The following is a 6,189-nucleotide window of genomic DNA, read 5'->3' as shown; positions in this document are numbered from 1 at the left end:
GATCTAACTCCTATATATCCAGGGTCATAATACCTTGTATCAGACAAGGGGTTAAGACAGGAACAAGTCAACCCTGTTGTCAGGGAATGCACAGTTTAGTGGAGGAGGTAGAGGAGGTGGACCAGCTAAGAGACAGTTACAAAATGATGTGATGCTTGCTGTTATAGCGGAGTGTTCAGATGAGTCAAGGATTTAATTATCATAGCTGACAATGTACATTTTTATACATGCTCATTTTGACAGTGCATATATTAAAACCGAAGCATTACAGAGACAATTGGCTTGGTCCCTGAACCGAGATGACTTAGAGACTCATGAGACACTTACATTTTTGTAGATAGCCTGTTGTCGTGGAAACATGTCTAGACTTGGTTCCCAAAGGCCTAGGTTTGATTCCCATTCCTACTTTTTATTTCTATTCAGGAAGTTCCTTAACCCTCTCTATGACTCAGTTTCCTCATTTGTAAAAGCATGGTGTCCAGGAGCCACGGCTCATGCCTGAGATCTTTGGGAGGCTGAGGCAGGAGTTTGAGACCAGCCTAGACAACATGTCGAAACCCTGTCTCTACTAAAAATAAAAGAAACATAGCCAGGCGTGGTGGCACACGCCTGCAGTCCCAGCTACTTGAGAGGCTGAGGCAGGAGAATGTCCTGTACCCGGGAGGCGGAGCTTGCAGGAGCTGAGATCACACCACTGCGCTCCAGCCTGGGTGACAGAGCGAGACTCCCTCCCGTCTGAAAACAAACAAGCAAAGCATGGGGAGAGATGAAATGATCGTTTAGGCTCTTCCCTTCCATGTCAAACATCCCATGGGGTGAATTCCAATCATTCTTTGAGGAGGAACTAATAGCCTGGCGAGGCTATCACCGATTCTGTTACAGAGTTGGGCTAGATGCATCAAAATAACCAACTGGGGTCTTTGTAGGTGTCAGTGTTAGATCCGTCAAGTACCTTCGCGGGGAACAAACTTGACAAGTTTAAGGACAATGGAGTTATTTGCTCTTTATTTCTGGAATCAGAGATGTGGTCTCCTTGTAAAATGCTGTCTGAAACATACATACAGAGCTGTCTTTTCAACAGGGTGAACAGAGCTAAGACAGTGGACACTCTGAAATATTCACAGGCCAGTTCAGGTTACCAGCCCCTGCTAAGGCTGGAGAATCTGCTCAGGGACGGTTAAAACAGCCTGACCACTGGCAATTTGTTAATAGAGTCCCAAGAAGTCTAGAGGGAACCTGGTGCTCAGTAAGATTTAGTCACTTGAAAGATAAAATGTTTGTTTTGGTTTAAGAGACATTTTTGAAGATTGAACATCTACCTTTTCCAGGTTCATGTGTGGGTCTATGAGAAGCCAGGTCTATCTCATTTCAAAGTGTATGCTTTTAACCACTCCCCAGGACTCCAGTGGTGCAGGAGCTGGACGATGCTTTCAGTGTGGCTTTACTTATTTATTATGTTATTGTATTATTTTTGTTTGAGACAGGGTCTCACTTTGTCACCTAGGCTAGAGTGCGGTGGCCAAACATAGGTCACTGCAGCCTCGACCACGTGGGCTCAGGTGATCCTCCCACTTCAGCCTCCCAAGTACCTGGGACTGCAGGCGGGTGCCACCATCCCCAGCTAATTTTTGTGTTTTTGTAGAGATGGAGTTCTGCCATGTTGTCAAGGTTGGTCTCAAATATCTGGGCTCAAGTGATCCGCCCGCCTTAGCCTGCCAAAGTGCTGGGGTTTACAGGTGTGAGCCACAGTGCCCGGCCTTATTTATCATTTTAAATTGTGACAAAATACATATAACATAAAATTCACCATCTTGACCTTTTCTTTTCTTTTTTTTTTGAGATGGAGTCTTGTTCCATCGTGCAGCCTGGAGTGCAGTGGTGTGATCTCAGCTCACTGCAACCTCCACCTCCCAAGTTCAAGCAATTCTTCTGCCTCAGCCTCCTGAGTAGCTGGGACTACAGGTGCATATCACCACACCCGGCTAATTTTTATATTTTTAGTAGATATAGGGTTTCACCTTGTTGGTCAGCCTGGTCTGGAACTCCTGACCTCAGGTGATCCACCCGCCTCGACCTCCCGAAGTGCTGGGATTACAGGCAGAAGCCACCGCACCAGCCCATCTTGACCATTTTTAAGCATATAGTTCAATGGTAGTAAGTAGATTCACATCGTTGTGCAACCATCACCAACATCCATCTCCAGAACTCTTCATCTTGCAAAACTGAAACTCTGTACCTATTAACCAACAACCCCTCATTCCCCTCTCCCCACAGCCCATGGTCACTGCCCTTCTACTTTCTGTCTCTGTGAGTTTGACTAGTCTCGGTACCTCATCTAAGTGGAATCATACAGCATTTTTCCTTTTTTATCTGACATATTTTATTTAGCATCATGTCCTCAAGACTCATCAATGTTGTAGCACGTGTCTGAATTTCCTTCCTTTTTAAAGTTGAAAAAGTGTTATGAACTGAATGTTTGTGTGCCCCCCAAATTCATATATTGAAACCCTAACCCCCAATATGGTTGTATTTGGAGTAAGAAAGTAACTAGGGTTAAATGAGGTCAAATTCAAAAACATAAGAATTTATGTTCTTATAAGAAGAGCAGCTGGGTGCAGTGGCTCACGCCTATAATCCCAGCACTTTGGGAGGCTGAGGCGGGCAGATCACCTGAGGTTGGGAGTTCGAGACCATCCTGACCAACATAGAGAAACCCCATCTTTGGTAAAAATACAAAATTAGCCGGGCCAGGTGGTGCATGCCTGTAATCCCAGCTACCTGAAGGGATAGAAATCGCTTGAACCCAGGAGGTGGAGTTTGCAGTGAGCTGAGATCACGCCATTGCACTTCAACTGGGCAACAAAAGTGAAACTCCGTCTCCAAAAAAAAAAAAGAGCACCAGAGGCTGAGGCAGGAGAATCGCTTGAACCCAGCTTTGGGGGGTGGAGGTTGATATGAGCTGAGATCGCACCACTGCAGTCCAACCTGGGAGACAGCGAGGCTGTCTCAAAAAAAAAAAAAAAAAAAAAAAAAAAAAAAAGGCACTAGAGAGCTAGCCCTTTTCTCTCCACGTGAAGGCACTAAGGAAGGGCTTTGTAAGGACAGAGCAAGAGGCAGCCATTTGCAAGCCAGGAGGAGAGCGCTGACCAGATACCGAATCAGCCAGAAACTTGATCTTGGACATCTAGCCTCCAGAAATGTAAGAAAAAATATTTGTGTTGTTTAAGCCACCCAGTCTGTAGATTTTTTGGTCTTTTTTTTTTTTTTTGACAGGCTCTCATTCAGTTGTTCAGGCTGGAGTGCAGTGGTGCAATCTTAGTTCACTGCAACCTCTGCCTCCTGGACTCCACTATCCTCCCACTTTAGCCTCCCGAGTAGCTGGGACTACAGGCACGCACCGCTATGCCCAGCTAATTTTTTGTATTTTTCCTAGAAACGGGGTTTTACTATGGTGCCCAGACTGGTCTAGAACTCCTGGGCTCAAATAATCCGCCTGCCTCAGCCTTCCAAAGCTCTGGGATTACAGGCATGGGCCACCATGCCTGACCTGCAGTCTGTAGTTTTTTTTGTTACGGAAGCCTGAGCAGCCTGATACAATAATGTTCCAATCTCTGTCATTTTCTGTTTTTTTTTTTCCTTTTTTTTTTTCTTTTTTTTTGAAAGGGAGTTTCACTCTGTCGCCCAGGCTGGAGTGCAATGGCACAATTTTGGCTCACTGCAACCTCCGCCTCCTAGGTTCATACAATTCTCCTGCCTCAGCCTTCTGAGTAGCTGGAATTACAGGTGCCTGCCTCCACTTCTGGCTAATTTTTGTATTTTTCATAGATACGGGGGTCTTGCTATGTTGGCCAGGCTGGTCTCGAACTCCTGACCTCAGGTGATCCGCCTGCCTTGGCCTTCCAAAGTTCTGGGATTACAGGCGTGAGCCACTGCACCTGGCCTTTTTGTTTCGTTTTGTTTTTTTGGATAGGAGCCATCCTAATGGGAGTGAGGTGTGGGCTTAAGAAATAGAAACCATGGTGGTTCCTAACCTTATCCAGAGCAGAGAATCCAAGAATCTGGTGAAAACTCTGCACCTTCTCCCTAGAGAAATGCCCATAAATATACTATTTTGCATAAAATTTAAGTAAGTTTCTCTAAGGCACCATAAACCTCAAATTATAAATCCTCAATCTGAGTATACTCAGTAAAATATACTCAGCACTTTTGAAGTATTGCACTGGTAGGCCAGGCACAGTGGCTCACACCTGTAATGCCAGCACGTGGGAGGTTGAGGCAGGTGGATCACTTGAGGTGAGGAGTTTGAGACCAGCCTGGCCAACAGGGCAAAACCCCGTCTCTACTAAAAATACAAAAATTAGCGTGGCATGATAGCATGTGCCTGTCATCCCAGGTACTCGGGAGGCTGAGGCAGGAGAATCGCTTTAATCTGGGAGGTGGAGGTTGCAGTGAGCCGAAATCGTGCCACTGCACTTCAGCCTGGGTGACAGAGGCAGATTCCATCTCAAAAAAAAGAAAAAAAAAGAATTGCACTGGTGGTTGTCTTCTCTATTTCTTCCATATACTTATTGGGCATTTATTATCTGGCAAGTGCTGTGCTAAATACTCAATTATATTATTATATGTATAATATTACATATACTTATTTATATTGCATATTGCATTTTATACAATAAAGATGTATTATATATAATTATTATATACTGTATTTTTCTACCTTAAAACAACTCTGTGGAATAAAGCTAGTTTACCACTTTGCAGATGAAGAAACAGAGGCTGATGGAGGTTGGTCATCTGCTCAAGGTTCCCATTGCAGTCTCCGGAGGAACTGGGATTCTTTGAGCTTAAAGATGTTAGTATAATTGAGGAAATGTACAGACACTGTGAGAAGGCAGCACCCATGGCAGATGCCTCAGGCTAGTGAGCACCCTCTAATGTTTCCTGGGAGGGGGCAATTATTTGCAATAGTTGACTCCGTCCAAGTTTATCAAGAGATGTCCAGTTGCTGACCTTCAGATACTTTCTAGAATTCCTGGGGTTACTAAAGCTTCCTAATGCTTTGATGACAACCTCTCTTTTAGGAGTCCAAGGGGTAGCACTGTGTTTCAATGATGAGGTCAACAGAGAAAGACTACCCAGAACAAAATCAGAACGTCCTGTTTTATGAAGATAAATCAGACATAGAAGTGGGAAATTAAAATATATATATATCATGGAACTTCCTATTTTCACTTCTGCTACCATAACTACCATTCAAGGACCAATAGCACTTGAAGTCAAGCATGCATAGTATCTGTTCAATCTGCTAAAAAATACTAAAAAATAAAGGAAGTGCCATAGCCTTGCCAGCGCTACTCATTTTCTTTTGCCTTTTTTTTTTTTTTTGAGACAGAGTTTTGCTCTTGTTGCCCAGGCTGTAGTGCAATGACATGATCTCAGCTCACCCCAACTTCTGCCTCCTGGGTTCAAGCGATTCTTCTGCCTCAGCCTCCCTAGTAGCTGGGATTACACGCATGAGCCACCACGCCTGGCTAATTTTGTATTTTTAGTAGAGACGGGGTTTCTCCATGTTGGTCAGGCTGGTCTCGAACTCCCAACCTCAGGTGATCCACCTGCCCTGGTCTCCCAAAGTGCTGGGATTACAGGAGTGAGCCACCGCCCCCAGCCTCTTTTGCATTTCTGTAAATGGTAGCCATTACTGAGCCATGTTATCACCTACTGGAAAGGGATATTCCTTGGCCCTGGACTCAGAGTGAGAGTCGTGGCGACTCCTTACGGGTCTGCAACAAGCTCAATTCTTGCCTCCTCAGGAGAAAGAATTTAACCAAAGGGCATAAGGCAGAGTCAGAGACAGGCAAGTTTTAGAGCAGGAGTGAAAGTTTATTAAAAAGTTTTACAGCAGGAACGAAAGGAAGTAAAGTACACTTGGAAGAGGGCCAAGCAGGAGACTTGAGAGAGTCAAAGTGCACTACTTGACCTTTGACTTGGGGTTTTATACAATGGCACACTTCCGGGGTCTGCATCTCTTCTCTCTTGATTCTTCCTTGGGATGGGCTGTCTGGGTGCACAGTGGCCTGCCAGCACTTGGGAGGGGCCGCATGCACAGTATGTTTAACTGGAGTGTGTGCATGTTCACTTGAGGGCCTTCTCCCCTTACCAGTGTTCCTAGAGGAAGGTCATATACTGGTT

General features: G+C 44.9%; 1 non-coding gene across 1 annotated transcript; it reads left to right on the top strand.

Moving 5' to 3' along the window:
• Positions 1 to 229: 229 nt before the first annotated feature.
• Positions 230 to 334, top strand: LOC126960224 (U6 spliceosomal RNA). The gene has a single exon (XR_007727796.1). It is a non-coding gene; the product is annotated as a U6 spliceosomal RNA (small nuclear RNA).
• Positions 335 to 6,189: the final 5,855 nt, after the last annotated feature.

This window comes from Macaca thibetana, chromosome 7 (assembly GCF_024542745.1).
Source record: "Macaca thibetana thibetana isolate TM-01 chromosome 7, ASM2454274v1, whole genome shotgun sequence".
In the NCBI taxonomy this organism is placed as follows: Eukaryota; Metazoa; Chordata; class Mammalia; order Primates; family Cercopithecidae; genus Macaca; species Macaca thibetana.
This window is presented reverse-complemented; position numbering and strand designations above follow the sequence as displayed.